General features: G+C 44.6%; 1 protein-coding gene across 1 annotated transcript in view; it reads left to right on the top strand.

Annotated features, from left to right (window-relative positions):
* Positions 1–2,472: 2,472 nt before the first annotated feature.
* Positions 2,473–13,959, top strand: part of CLDN14 (claudin 14) — a 65,141-nt gene continuing 53,654 nt past the window's right edge. The window contains exon 1 of the mRNA XM_019658623.1: positions 2,473–2,672. The gene's annotated coding sequence lies outside the window, so the exon portion shown is untranslated. The remainder of the gene's footprint in view (positions 2,673–13,959) is intronic.

The following is a 13,959-nucleotide window of genomic DNA, read 5'->3' as shown; positions in this document are numbered from 1 at the left end:
CTCTGGTTTGAATGTACAAAGTGCAAAAGGTGACAAAAAGCAATTGAGAGTCATAGCAGGCAAGAGGGTCCTGCCTCCTTGTCTCTCTCTCCATAGGTTTAAGAAATGCCTCAAACCCCAAGTCCCCCACATTGGTTTGAGGCTGGAGGGTCATTTTCTTTTTCTTTTTTTTAATGTTTTTTTAATTAGTTTCAGGTGTACAAAACAATGTAATAGACATTTACACCCCTCACAAAGTGATAACCCCCCTCCCCCAAACTACTACCCCTCTGACATCGTAAATAGCTGTTACAATTCTGTTGACTCTATTCCCTATGCTGTACTCCACGTCCTGTGACTTTTCAATCACCAAAAGCCATGCAAGTTTTTTTGCTTGACATCCACAAACACTCCTGCACCGGGCTGATGTTTACAATCCCTCCAGCATGTAAAATGCAATTGGCACCCACTGGAGCAGCAGCTACTAGGATTAATAGCAGAGAGCATTGTGGTTTTGTTATTAAGTTACTTTCAGCAATTAGTAAATTTATTGTCCTAATTGTTTTCACATGGCTGCTCGGTGCACATGTCTTCCTTCACTGATGTCCTTACAGCCTTGCTCCTGTCATCATATTTCAGCGTGATCACTGCCTATCTCTCCAAACTGTCCAACCTCATCAAAAGCTGATTTGCAGCCAGGTCGAGCAGGAAGGAGAAGTAGAGTGCATTCCAATGTCCATGGCCTATTCGGGGAAATTGCGTTTTGGCCCATTGGGCATCTGAGAGTGCACTCAGAGGGGAGGGAATAGCTGCCTGTGGTTGACGGACAGGACAGCCCACATTCTCCCCAGCCTCAGATTTGCCGCTCCTCCCAACCGCTCTTAACCCTCCAGTCAGGTGGTGGGGCACAGGTGTCTTTCTGGGGTCTGGGATAACTTTGTTCTAGTCTCAGGGGCTAAAATTTCTAGGGCCCCCAGAATCCAGCCAGGTCTGCTCTGTGGGTGAGTCTGGGTGCCCAGGGGTCTTGGATCTCCCTACTTCTGCACTCAGGGGCTGAATTCCTTGGCACCCTTCCCTCAAAAAAGGGCCATTGTCCTTAGTGCCGCCTCCTCTCAAAGAGTGGTGCGTGACAATAGAGTGCGGCCCAGACAATGACCTGACCAGGGCATGGCGTTACCCTGCCCGTCTCCCACCAATCCTGGAGGGCGCCCACCACCCACCTGGCTAGCAGGCAGCACCCTTGTAATGGAAACCTGGTTGGCAGGAGCCAGGAGCTGGTGTGACTCCTGTCTTCTCAAGTGTCACCCACTGGGTCCCCAAATCGAAACCTGGCCACTAATGTCCCGGCCAGAGCAGGTGTGGCTCAGCACAGCAGGCAGAATCAGTGACACAGGCCTTGGCTGCAGGAAACTTGGGGACCCTTGGGTGGCTCAGTTTCCTCACCTGGTAAGTGGCCCCTATAATCACATATGCTCTTGCCCACTTAAGGAATCAACTAGAAATTTCGGCAAGAACAAGGAGAAACACCGAAGTGTTTTCATGCGTATTAGGTTATTCCTGGCTTCACCACACAATTGGAAAGGAGGAGGAAATAGATATACCTATCATATACATTTATATAGTTTCATATGTTATATATTTATTATAGATATTATAGCACAGCATTTTCGAGTGGGGCTCTGAAGCCAACTGCTGGTATTCAAGTACCAACTTGATCATTAGCTATGTGGCCCTGGAACCCATGGCCTCAGTTTCCTCTTTTGTGAAGTGGGCACCCCATGTCATTAGGTTGTTGTGACAATTACGTAAAGCCAAAGTGCTAAAGCCCTGGTCACGGTGCTCTCAGCACGTAGTTGCGTAGGGATTAAATTATAGTAAGAATCTTAACAGCTAGAGGGAGAGGCCTCTCTTGCATAACGTCCCCATCACTCTCACCGCCCTTTCTGGGTGACGATCCCCACACACTGTGTTGCTTGCTTATTGCCTGTCTGTTCCCCCCCCCGCCCCCCGCCCCCCCAAATGGAGGCTCCATGAAGAGCAGGCTCTTGCTCGTTCACTGCTGTATCCTTTTCCGTCCCCGCTCACAGCCCTGGCACTTAGTAAATGCTCACTCTGTTGGGGGAAAAATGAGTGAAAAAAAAGGCAGAGAATGGCGGAGCAGACGCTTGTGTTTTGAGCACCTCGTTTTGGAAATGGGGGCTCCCTCCACCCCAGAGGGCAGCCCCCAGACCCAGCAGATGGGTGGCTGGGTGGGGGTCACAGCCTGCTGGGGTTTTCACATCCCTCCTGCCAAGCTGTACTAATTAATCCTGTTTTATGCACAAGCATTTGAGCCTGAAATGGAGTATGTAAAGGCGTTCCCAGCCAGAAGGCTGTGCATTTCGCGTGTGCTGGCCAGGGTGCCTTTCCTGGAGGGGGCAGTGCTACCCAGGGCAGTGGCAGTCCAGCCACAGGACAGGTGTGGGCTGTGGGAGGGACCGGAACCTACGGTGGTAATTCCACTCCAAAGTGTCAATTATTCATCCTGTTCCTTTGCTGTGCTCTGCATGGCCACCTGCGGGCCACCGAGGTCCCAGTTCTCCAGGCTGCTCCGGGGCCCACGATGACGGCTTCCCAAGAGGGAAAGGGGTGCGCTGTGTCCCAGCTACAGACCCATGAGCGGCCATGAACCAGTCTGAAGTCGCCCACGAGGGGTGAGTTTGGGGTTCCCTCTGGGGGTGTGACCCCATCCCAGGCACCTCCAGGGTGCTTCCAACTCAGGCAGCCGGGTTTCTTTTTACTCCCCAGCCTCAGGGACACTTAGAATGGAGTCTTGTGCAGGCTAGCCCCAGGAGCCTACAGCACCAGGGGTTCCCCAAGTGAGTAGGTTGTGATGTAAGAGGGGGTTCCCTGGCTTTCTGTCACAGGGAGATCAGCTGATCAGAGGACAGAAATAAAGGAACTCAGGTATCTGTTTACTTTCACTGTGACATAAACAAGGTGCGGACACTCTGTTGTGTGAGGTTTGTTCTTCCAAGGCAAGTGAAGTCAGAATTTTCCAGGCAGGAGGAGGGGGGTGTGAGGTTTATTAAAACACCTTAGAAAGTCTGCCACTGACTCTCAAGTGGTACACACACACACACACACACACACACAATAGTGTTCTTGTACCTGTGACTTTTCTTGCAAGTTCTTTCAAATCACCTTTGAAAAAAGAAACGGCCGAGGTAAATGTGTAGAACTTGATACACGGTGAGCCCTCAGCAAGTTTCAGGCTGATTAACTGACCAACCAGAAGGAGGAGAGCATCCTCCAGAAAAAGAAAAACTGTCAGAGCTCTTGACTTCCACGTTCTCTGCACCAGTCTGCACACTTCTCGTGGTCCTTCTCTCCCTCGCTGGCACTGCCATTTGCTTAAACCAGAAACCTAGACGCCACCCTTGGTTTCCTTTCTCCACCCTCACACCAAACCCACTAGCGAAGACTGTCAATTCTATCTGCAAAGTGTTCGTGGAATCTGTCCACTTCTCTCCCACTCCATGGCCACTGTCCTAGTGCAAGGAATGTAGGTGTCACTTGAACTATAGCAACAGCTTCCAATCTTGCCACTTGCACTCAACTTGCCACAGAACCACCCAGGGTGGTGTTTTAAAACCTAAGTAACTGCTTAAAATGATGTAGTGGCCTCCCATCCACTTAGAATAAACACAGCTACTTGTCCACCTATAAGGTCTGGCTGGTATCATTTGTCCAGGCTTAGCTTGGGTCATTCTCCTCTGGCCCAAGCTGGGCTATGTAAACTTATGTGCAAACAGTGTACTCCTAAAAAGAATTTATGGCAGTTTACAATGAAAAAGAAATTCTGTTGAATAAAAGAGAAAATGTTTTTTAACATGTAGGAGGATGGCAGATGGGATGGAGGGGACAAATGTGCCATAAACATAAATGAGTGTGGTTAGTGTAAATAAACATGAGATTTAACTGTGAACTTTCTGGTTGCCAAAAGCAAAAATGAAAACAAAAATGTTTTAAAAGTCATCTTCAGGAAACATGGGCTTTACTCACACTAGATTTATGAAATTAATTTGTCCCATGGACCCTTAGACAAATGACATCAAACAAAATAAGGAGCACTTTACTAGCTTCATAAATGATTCAGGGACATTCTTCATTGAGCTGCTTCTGTAGTACTGATGGTCCATGCCAAAGACACATTAAAATGTAGCACAGTGAAATCATTTTTTTAAATGAGTCCAGTCTAGGTAAGTGGATTTCTGCATCTAACCTGATACAGGAAAGACAAGACAAGTGTAATGCCCTGAGGATGGGTTGGACCGCCTGGCTCTGACCCCTGACCTCACTTCCCCACTGTTTCTGCTGGCCTCCCCTGGGGAGGTCCTCGGGAGCAGGCAGGGCCTAGCAAAAGCCGGATCCCAGCCGGACTCTGAGGTGTAAACAGAGTGATAGCAAGGCTGGCCCCAGAGATGAAGCTGAGAGAGCCTGAGTTCTGAGCTCCCCGAGACAGACAGCTGCCGTCCAACAACCTGTGTGCAGAGGTGATCACAACTGAACCTGCAGGCTCGCCAAGATTTTCTGATAAATATTTCTCTGCTCAAGTGCAGAATCGGAGCTCAGGACAGCACAGATATGCTGCTTTCCTCCCTCCCCTGGAAAACGTTTAGAGAAGATCTAAGAGTGATGGTGGGTTTCCGCTCTCTGTGCGGAGGAAGGACCTCAGTCTGGCCCGCTTCGGGCCATCCTGCCTCCATCTCCAGCCTGGTCACTGGACTGCAGGGGGGAGGGGAGCTGCAAAGTGTGCCCCTTGCAATCTGCATGTTTTAATATGTCTGTTCGAACTTTGGAAATTATCTAGTAAAAAACCAAAGTTTATGTTCTTCCAGATAATAACTTGCCAATTACATACTATATATGATGTCATAGAAATTTTTGGCAATAGAGAAAAGAATCCCCCATGATCCCACCACTCCTGAAAGTCAACTAAGTCACTTGCTCAGAGACGCTCCACGAACCCTCTGTTCTCTGTCCGTGCGCCAGTTTATTCCCTTCTACAATAAAACGTGTGATTATACGTGTGTTTATATTTAGATGTATGTGTACACTTACATTCCTTTCCAGTCTTTAAAGATCGTTCTTCATATTTATAAGCATAATTTGTATAAGTTTTGTACCTTTTCTCACTTAATTTTGTATCGTGTGCTTTTTCCCAATACCCTGTAGTCTTTACAAAGTCATTTTAAAAAAATAGATAAGTGGTTTTCCATGGAATAGATGTACTGCAATTGAATTAACTGCTGCCCTGTTTTTAGACAAAGTCTATTATTTCACTCTCCTTTTCCTCCTTCATAAATCACATGTCTGTGGTAATCCTCCAATAAGACCAGGACTTGCCGTTACCCTTTCTGGCTTGCAATGGTTCAATTCTGCCATCACTGGGGAAAGGTGATTGCGTTTCTTCTTGCTGTGGCTGCGAAAGATGCTGCCAGCTCATCTAAAGTTTTGTCAAATTATTGAAATATAAGTGTTGGAAGAGGGATGAGGATATGGGCCATCACATGAATGAACCCAGAGCTGGGTAGCTTTGTGACAATGGGACACATAGGCTGGCGATGGCAGATACATTAGAGGCTACTGGCACCTGGTATAGGGGGTTGAGTAGGCGTGGTCAGGCCTGAGCTTTGCTGGAGTACAAGGAGTCTGTGGGTCATCTTGGTGGGGCAGTGCTATGGTGATACGGTCACCCCAGCCTGTCTCTGATGCATGTACACCTAAAGCACAATGTGTGTTCCTGCGGAAGAGTGACCTGCAGGACGTCTGGGTATCAGCCACGCTGGAAGACGTGGCACTGTGAGTTGTCCGGAAGCCATAAGTTTTTATCATCCTGTACTTGTCAGAGCTTTGAAGTTCATGGTCTTGCTCCGACTCCCGTGGGGGCTGTCCTAGGCTTCTTTCATAACTCTTTGCAGTCGACCTTTTGTTGTATCCATCCGCCACCCCCACACTTCCCTCAGGATTCCTAAAAAGTAAGGGTTCTGTCTTTAAAAGCATTAATTTCCATTAGTATCACTTCCATTAATATAACATAAAATTATTCGTTTCCATTAATAGAATGGAATTTTTTTTTTTAAGCAACACTTCACCCAGTAAACGGAACTATTGCAATTTTTCTGTGTTGGGCTCCGAGCCTGGGCTGCGTGTGCAGGTCAGGTCTTACCAGTGTATTCCCGCAATTGCTGCCCTCGCTTCTGTCTGCTTTTTGTCTCTCTGGCTGAGTCTGACCATCAATATTTCCCCATGTTGGTGCAGCGTCTACACAATCATCATTTTTAAAGGCTCGGTGATAGCCCAGAGATGGGTGGACCTTAATTAACTCTTCTTGTGCTGGACACGGAAACTGAGTCCAGACTGTAAGCTGTGAGCTTCTGCAAGCACGGCCACAAAACATGGGTTTGACTGGGTCGTGCCCTGTCTCCTCAACCCAGTACTAACGAGGTGAACTGCACTGGTATTTCAAAATACTGGTACTCCTTCCAACCCCATGGCAACCGAGCAGACCCCTCCCCATGCTAAATGTCCCCATCCCTCTCCATCCAGCTGGACTCGGGCGCCCCCAGTTCCTTCTTCCCACACTTGCTGAGGGAAGGTGCGGCCAGATGTGCGGTCCCGCCTGAGCTAAGTAAGCTCGATTACCCACCAGCCCCTCCGAATGGGTTTTCGGTACAGTTGGTTGCTACGCTGTGAATCTCAGACCATGCTGAATGTACTTGTTTTATGGCTCAGAATTTCAGGAGCAGCTCCACAGATGTTAAACGTGTGAGTCTCTTGGTGCTAGTAAAATAAACCTTAATCAAACAGGGGTGTCGTGACGCAAAGAGCTAGATAGCCCTTAATGCGTGATGTCAATCACCAACACAGATGTTACAAGTTGAGTCATTTGGTAGCGTAGGAACTTTATATGGTCAGGGAGCCAGCTGTGAATATTTAAGGGAGAAAAATCCTTGTTTTATTTCTACACAAATATATTTTTGACCATAACTTAAATATTTTCTTTAGTCGAAATACTGATTTCTCTTTCTCACCATATTCTCCAAAGAAGCCCTTACCATTCTCTTGTTTTTTCAACTCCACCAAAGTAGCTTTTGAATGCGAGATCCTGCTCGACTTAGATTAGAATCTCACTTTTGAAATAAGTTTGAAGTACATTTTTTAAGGCTAGAATTCTGTCCTCATGATAAAAGTCCCTGCCGCCCCTTTGTTGTGAAGTAATAGCGTTTCCTAAGGGCTCGGAAAATCCCAGGGGCTAGGATGAGAACCTGAGGTTGGCTTATGTCAGGTCACTTGGACCTGAGGTGGCTTTTGGGCAGAACTTAACTCGCTTGACTCCCCACCCAGTTGCTAATGTGTTACACTCAAGCATTGTTGTAGTGGAGTGTCCCCCTTTGTAGAGAATGTGGCTTTTGCAGTTGAGCAAATGAATTTCTTTGGAAAAAACAAAACAAAACAAAAAACTTTAATGTAGTTTTCATAGCTGCCTGGAAAGCTTAAAGGCAACAATGACTTTTCCATGAATTATTTTACGTACTTCTTCCTGTGCCTATAAACAAAAAGACCATGAGAAACCCACATTTCCTCACTTGTGAAAAGGAAAGAATTAGACGTGGTGAACTCTAGGTTTTATGGATCAGTAATTCTGTTTCTCCAGAACCCATTTGACTTTGAAATACCAAACCGAGAGGTAGACGAAAATAATAATGTAATATCCTTAAGCATCATGTGTTATAATGAAAAGTAAATAGATCATTGATTAAATTTAAAAAGATATATGCTAATTACATAGGTAATACAAAAATTGTTCTCCTTAATTAAAGAAATAAACACTACAGAAAAAAAAAACCAAAGTCCACCCTGGCCTCCACCCCCAATCCTAATTTCCACCTGCCCCTGGTAGAGACTATTATTGGTTTGTGTTATATACATAATAAAGACGTTTAAAAAATGAATTTACAGACATATAAGATACACACACACTCACACACACAGGGTGCCAAAAAAATGGATACACATTTTAAGACAGGAAAACTGTATTAAAATTGCACTACTCAATATATACCGATAACAAAAGATGAATACAAGTCACATTTGACTTCTGCAATTACAAGAGGTGCTCAAAGTGGTTACCATTAGCATAATTTTAATACAGCTTTTTCCTTCCTTAAAATGTGTATACATCTTTTTGGCACCGTGTGTGTGTGTGTGTGTGTGTGTGTGTGTGTGTGTGTACCATTGTTTTTTGTGGGGTTTTTAAATGTATTGGGTTGTCGGAAAAGTCATGACGCATTTTTGCAACGAGAAACATAGAAAAAGTACATCATGACTTTTCCGACAACCCAATAATTTGTTTCACATCTTGTTTTTTCAGTCAACAGTCTGTCTTGGATATCTTTCCATGTTCATCAATGTAGATTATGCACTTATTTCTTTATTTGGGCTGTTCAAAGATTTTCTGTGGTCTACCATCTCCCCTCCTCCAAGCCATCTTCCTTGACTCCACCAGGTGAGTCTAGAACATAACCTTTTCTCATTGTCTGACATAGTGCCCCCTTCCCACCTGTTCATTCTTCAAAGCCCTATAGGCCATCACCCACACTAGGGACTGTCTCTGCCCCTCTACCTCTGTCAGAATTCATCATTCCCTCCACTGTCTCTGTAACCTGCACGTGTATCGCTCACTGTTCACTTGGATTTTGCTTAACTATGTTTTTAGTATCATACAGCCTTCCCTTAATTATAACTACAATTAATCTAACCCTAACCCTAACCTAATAAATACTGTGTAGGGGTGAAAAACATTTATTTTCTTCCTTTCTAGGTTTTCTGGCTGGCCTAAAAATTAAATTGACATAAGACAGATTAACAGGAGAAAAGAAAATTTAATGTTGTACATACGGGAGCCCCTCAAAGACATGAGAGCCTCTCTGACAGCCAGGCAATTGAAGCTTATATGCCATCCAGAGCTAAGGAGAAGGGGGTGAGGGTCTTGGACTTCAGAGGGAGGAAGACAGTGCACAGGAAGATGAGAAAGGCAGATGTTCAGTAAACAAATGTTTGTCGTGCCACGTAGATAAGTCTTTTTGATGCAAAAAGTTCTCTCTGGTAATAGCTCTCTTCCTGGTTCAGGCCCCCAGCCTAAATTCTTTTAGGCAGGTACGGGGGAAGGTAAAAAGCCCATCTTGAATCTAGCGGACCTTGATTGTCTCCAGTTCAAAATAATCCACATGCCAAAGTGGCATATGCTGGGGTGACCTGCCCTGAACCCCTCACTCACTTCTGCAGCTGTCTCTTCTACCAGACCACCTGTGTGGAGACAGCGACACAGTTATGTCTATTGATCTCCTCTGCACCCCTGCACAATGCCTGGCACTGTTGACTGGACAAAATAATTCTCCAGGTAGTCCACCAAAAGAGCAGTTTTTTCAGGAAAAGAAAAAGAAACAGAATCACCACGGCAGTGTGAGAATGCATACCTCTGCCAGAGCTCCTACCGGCCACCCACGTGCAAAAAGAAAAGAGTTCTCTTCCCAAAATGGCCCCCAATATATTGGGTTGTCGGAAAAGTCATGACACATTTTTGCGATGAAAAACACAGAAAAAAATACGTCATAACTTTTCCGACAACCCAATATAAATCCTTCACCTGAAAGTTGGAGCCATAAAGTTTTAACAGAAAGTCAGGACTAGAGAGTAACAGAGAGCCCAGCTCTGGCCATAGACCTCCCAGGTCTATGGTTAGTCATCTTAAGGTGCCAGTTCACTTTTATCAGCACATAGTAAGTGCTCAACGAAGGTTGGTGGGCCTGCCTGAGGGGTGGCACATGAGCTTGTCTGAGGAAACTAGTGTGTAAAGTGAGCGCAGAGAGAAGGCAGAGCTGCTGCAGACCAGCCTGTGGCTGGATCTCTGTTCAGGGAGGATCGCCCCTTCAGGGACCCCCGACACACTTTTACATTAGGGAGACTCACAGCTGCTTCCTTGTTTGCAGAGCACAACCTGTGGCTAACATGGAATCTGCAAACCAGCTTCCCACAGTGCTTCTGTTAAAAATAAACCCAACTCTATCTGTGAGGGTTTGTTTTTAAAAAAAATAAAGAATATACTCACATCCCTCCCAAGCCTGCCTTTCAGCTAAAACCTACTGCAAAGACTTAATCTTTAACTGAAATGCAGAGTGTAACATAAACGAATAACGGAAATGCTAACCTTTTGAATCATCCTATCAAAACCCACCTCCTTGGGAGTTGCCCACTAGGGTATCTGGTATGCCGGGTCCATGGCAGAGGGCCGGAGCTAGCCGGCATGCCATCTCCAACATGAACATAATATAAATACTAAGCAGCAGTATTTTGCTCTGCATTAAACATTTTATTTACTGCGTTTATTTCATATGTCAGGTAATCCTAATTTTTAGATGAATATACAAATAAGGAATAAGAAAAATATTATGGGAAAAATTTCATATTTCATATTTCATATATCAGATGATGCTAATTTTTTAGATGATCAAATACCAATAAAAGGTAAGGGAACAGATTATGGAAAAATTTCCATAGTGGTTCATCCCTTGTGACCTCACACAAGTTACCAAGGAAGACTGTGATTAAAAGAGGGCATATATGGCGTGAGGTTCTGAGTTTTTCACCTGCAGAGGAGGTGGGAATGAGATGAAGAAATAAAGTAAGCTGTAAGCTGTGCCACCATTAGATATAAGTAGAGACTGGGAAATTTTTATCGATTTAAGAAAACCTTTTGTATGAAAAGATACATCCTTTCAAACATGATTAATATGTCATGCCTGTAGCTTTCTGATCAAATTATTTGTAATTCTAGTGAGGAGGAAGCATTTCTTTCTAGCCAAAACAGCCATCTGGATGAATACAAATGAGTTTATAAATGGCTTGGGTTACCATCGGGGCAAACTCCCGGGCCGGCGACCTTCTTCGTCTGAGTTCTCTTGCTGAACGCTGTCAGGGGCATCCTGCTGGCGTTCTTTTTGGGCTAAGTGGACGGAGGGCCGTGGCAAGTTTGCAGCTCATTCTGCAGCCAATTCTGCCTGGGGTAGAGATGGGGAGAGGAAGAAGGAGGAAGTCATTTCCAGAACCTTCTTCTGCTGCCTCCAACGTGGAGATTATTTCACTGAGCAAGATTGATTTACCAGCCAACCTGGGGTCCGGGATGAATCACTCATCTCCAGGACAGGGAGAACATGGGTGGACAGCTCAAGGAACCCAATTTTTCAGGCGGGAGAATGATGGGGAGAGAATCCCAGCCCAGCTGCGTAGCTCTTGCCTCCAGGGAGAACCAGGCTTGGAAGAGGCATGCATCCCAGGGGGCAGAGCACCAGCGGGAAGTCCCCGAGCTGCCTTCTTGAGAAGGGAAAGGTTGGAATGTCCAGAAAGGAGAGTTGCCCAGCCCTTGACTTTCTCAATGCACAGAAGTTAAAAGCTTGACATCATATTTATGGGCTTAACTCCCACCTGGACTGTGGGACCTGCGCAGGTTGGTTATCTTCTCCAGCCTCACTTGCCTTAAGTGGAAAGCGACGGTAATAATAGTCCTTGCTCCAAAGGACAGTGGTGACAATTAAATGACTTAAATGGGGAATGCTCTTGGCACACTGCCTGGCACATGTTAAGGGTTGAAGAAATGTTCGTTTTACTTATGCATACTTCAGTAATACAGTTATAATTTTTACTTACTCATCTCTAATAGTAATTAAAGGGAGTAATAGCTAAAAATATTACCTTCAAGGGTGAGATCCACAGGAGAAGTTGAAAACCAAGGGTGAACTTATAGTATTGAAAACATTGTGACAAACATTGAAGAGTAATAACTAATATTTTAAAAAGCAAAAGCTTTAAAACAACTTTGAACAAGAACTAGTATGTTTGAGTCAGTCTGGTTCATCAAATTGGACTTTTTTCCACTAATTTTTGCCACCTCAGTTCTGTATCAGACTTGTGTCTAGAAAAGGGATATCCCGGTGATGAGACCAAAACCAAGGTGTTTGAGGACCTTTTCCAAAACCCGAGTTTAAATGTTTTAAGCAGCAAAAATAAGGCTTTTCCCCCCCCTCTAAGGAAAAGAAAAAAAAGAAATTAGAAAATTAAATTTAGATGTGCTGATGAATGCCTTAACAATACAATTCCCTTTTCCTGCCAAACACGGTGAACCGTTGTTTCTCCTGCGTTCTCCCTAGGGACTTAAGAAATTATTGCATGATAAGTCATTTATCTTTAGTGCAGGTACAACAAGGATATAACCACATATTACCCAAAATGGGGAATTCATGTCACATTATTTTCCATCAGTGAGTAATAGACAGGAAATGGGAAATGTCACTACAAGGCTGGCTGGCCATCTGGTCAGAACCGCTCTATGAATACAGCAGCTGATCTACATGGAAATATTAAAGCAACAAAGTCTGAATCTGTTTTGCTTCTCCAGGGAACTTCAGTTCATGCATGGAAGGAAGGCAATAAAGTCCAATTATTCTGGACGGGGCTGCACAAGGCATAGGAAAATTATCTCATGGAGGGTAACGCTCAAGCTAAGTATTTTTTAAAATAGCCATCAGTCACTCCGAGGAACAAAATCAAACAAACTGATCAACCTCTGAGGAACTGCCCATTAATCAAAAGATGGTGGTGAGATGTTGGCAATTTTTCATTATTCCACGTGTAATATTTTAAGTCTGACATGCTGACAGGGTGGTCGGAATATATGAAATTATCACATCCGAGAGGAAAGACAGTTAAGCTTCAGGGTGCTGGGCCATTGCCCGTTTATCATGGACCCCCAAATTTCCCCCTTTAAAGTATTTGCTTTCTTCTGATTTGGGGCGCACAGTACCTGTAGTTGACAATGACAATAATACGGGACTCTTACTACAGAACATGACCGAAACTTAGGGGAAACTCACTGCTCCTCAGAGCTGAGGTTTTGCCCATCCGAGTCCCATGTCTCAAGAGATTGCCTAGTGGCCCCACCATGCAGAGAAGGACCTGTCTGTGCAGAGTGGTGACTTCAGTATCAACGTGGATTATGCTCCTCAGTAGGAGATGGTAAGGCCCAAAGGACAGATCAGTTATATTTACACCATCCCAGGTTTAATGAAATTTGTCTCACATGTCATGGCCGGGCCAACCTCATGAGTGTGAAGTGCTGGTAGTTGCGGAGCAGGATTTAAGGTTTATTTGAATGAACATACTTTTAAAAATAAGAATAAAGTCACTTATCTGTGTTTATTTTCTCTCCCTTAGTGGAAACACAAACGTCCCCACAGGTCCCATTGGACTTTCAGACCCTGAGTCTTCCTCAGGACCCCACTTTGCCAGGAAGAAGGAGCCGGGGGTGGTAATCATAGGTAATCATAGAGCTTAGATTGAGGAGCTGGCATCCTGGGCTCTGCTCCTCGCTCCGGGGTTGAATTGCATGAGTTGAGTAAGTTCATGTCTCTGGACCTCAGCTTCATGGTCTGTAAAATAAGAATGTTGAACACGAGATGAAAGGTTGGTAAACTATGACCCATGGGCCAGAACCGGCCCTCGCCCTGTTTTTGTTTTTTGGTTTTTTTAAATAATGTTTTTATTTCTCAATCACAGTTGACATAGAATATTATATTAGTTTCAGGTGTACAACATAATGATTAGACATTTATAAAACTTACGAGGTGATCACCCAGATAAATCTAATACCCATCTGACACCATACATGGTTATTACAATATTATTGACTGTATTTCTTATGCTGTACTGTACATCCCTGAGACTATTTTGTGACTACCAATTTGTACTTCTTAATTCTTTTGCCTTTTTCACCCACCCTCCCAACCCCCTCGCCCCCAATCTGGCAATTATCAAAATGTTCTCTGTATCTAGGAGTTTGTTTCTGGTTTGTTTGTTTTTTTCCATTCATTTATTTTGTTCTTT

This window comes from Hipposideros armiger, unplaced genomic scaffold (assembly GCF_001890085.2).
Source record: "Hipposideros armiger isolate ML-2016 unplaced genomic scaffold, ASM189008v1 scaffold_285, whole genome shotgun sequence".
Taxonomy (NCBI): Eukaryota; Metazoa; Chordata; class Mammalia; order Chiroptera; family Hipposideridae; genus Hipposideros; species Hipposideros armiger.
Note: the sequence above shows the minus strand (reverse complement) of the source record. Positions and strands in the feature narration are given on the sequence as shown.